This window comes from Trichosurus vulpecula, chromosome 2 (assembly GCF_011100635.1).
Source record: "Trichosurus vulpecula isolate mTriVul1 chromosome 2, mTriVul1.pri, whole genome shotgun sequence".
Classification (NCBI taxonomy): domain Eukaryota; kingdom Metazoa; phylum Chordata; class Mammalia; order Diprotodontia; family Phalangeridae; genus Trichosurus; species Trichosurus vulpecula.
Window position 1 is genome coordinate 152,962,890 of NC_050574.1, and position 1,976 is coordinate 152,964,865.

Consider the following 1,976-nt stretch of genomic DNA (forward strand, 5'->3'; position numbering starts at 1 on the left):
TCATATACAGTATTGATATTGCTTCATTGTCCATGGTACCCTTAAGCAAGATATAGTTTCTTTCCTTAACTACTTTAATTAGGTCCATTTTTGTGTTTATCTTGTCTGAGATCAGGGTTGCCACCTCTGCGTTTGTTTTGTAACTTCAGCTGAAGCATAATAGATTCCGCTCCAGCCCCTTACCTTTACTCTGTGTGAGTCTCTATACTTCATGTGTTTCTTGTAAACAATATATTGTAGGATAAGATTTTTTGATATACTCTGCTGTCTGCTTCTGTTTTATAGGAGAGTTCTTCCCAATCTCATTCTCAGTTATGATTACTCACTGTATATTTCCTATTCCTATTCCTGTATCATCCTATTCTTCCTCCAGTCTATCCTCTCTCCTTTCACCCTTTCCTTGCTCAACAGAGTTTTACTTCTGTCTACCACCTCTCCTGATCTGTCCTACCTTCTGTCAGTCCCCACTCCACACTTAACTTCATCTCCTCCCCTCTTACTTCTCTGTCATGGAAGATAGATTTCTTTATTAAACTGGTTCCATCTTTGAGTCAATACTAATGAGAGTGAAGTTCAAGTGATGCTCATCACCTACCCTCCCATCTTTTACCCTCCCATCTTTACCTCCACTCTAAAGTCTTTTGGACCTCTTCATATGAAATAATTTACTCCATTATACCTCTCTCTTCCTTCTGCACCCATTATACACCTCTTTCTCATTCCTTATTTTTATGTCATTCTCTTAAATTCACCTTAAACTTGTTTTCTCTCTCTCTCTCTCTCTCTCTCTCTCTCTCTCTCTCTCTCTCTCTGTGTGTGTGTATATATATATATATATATATATATATATATATATATATACATACGTGTGTGTGTATATAAAATCTTCTAGCTGTACCATTAGTCATACATTTTTTGAAATTACAAGTATCATCTTCTCATGTAGGGACATAAATAGTTTAGCTCTATTGAAACCCTTATGTTTTCTTCCCCTTTTAACCTGTTTATGTTTCTCTTGCATCTTGATATTGGAAGTCTAAATTTTGGTTTAGTTCTGGTCTTCTCTTTGTGGAAGCTTGAAATCATTTTATTTCACTGAATAAGTATTTTTCCCTTGATGTGTTATACTTAATTTTGCTGGGTAAGTGATTCTTGGTTGTAGTCCTAGCTCATTTGCCTTCCCGAATATCATATTCCATGACCACTGATCTTTTAGTGTTTCAGCTTCCAAGTTCTGTGTAATCCTGTTTGTGGCTCCCTGATATCTGAATTGTTTCTTGATGGCCATTTGTAGTATTTTTTCCTTGACCTGATAGTTCTGAAATTTGGTTATAACATTCCTTGGGGTTTTTATTCTGAGATCTCTTTCCTGAGGTGATTGGTGGATTCTTTCAATGCCTATTTTGCCCTCCGGCTCCAGGACATCAGGGCAGTTTTCCTTGATAATTTCTTGAATAATGCTGTCCAGGTCTTCCTTTTGATTAATGCTCTCAGATTGTCCAATGATTCTGATATTGTCTCTCCTGGATATATTTTCCAGACCAGTTGTTCTTCACATGAGGTATTTCACATTTTCATTTTTTTTTCATTTTTTGAATTTGTTTGATTGAATTTTGTCATTAGCTTCCACTTGCCGAAGTCTAATTTTTAAGGTGTTGTTTTCCTCAATTACCTTTTATATTTTCTTTCTCTATTCAGACAGCTGTACTCTTTATGGAGTTGTTTTCTTCAGCAGATTTTTTTGTGTCTCCTTTTCTATTTGGTCATTTCTACTTTTTAAGCAATTTTCCAAGCCATTGACTCTTTTTTCATAATTTTCTTGCATTACTCTCATTGATTTTCCCATTTTTTTTCTTCCACCCCTCTTGTATGATTTTTAAGCTCTTTTTTTGAGCTCTTCCATGATTTCTTTCTGGCCTTGAGATCACTTCACACTTTTCTCTGGGGTTTTGCCTATAGGTTTTTTGAATTGTTGT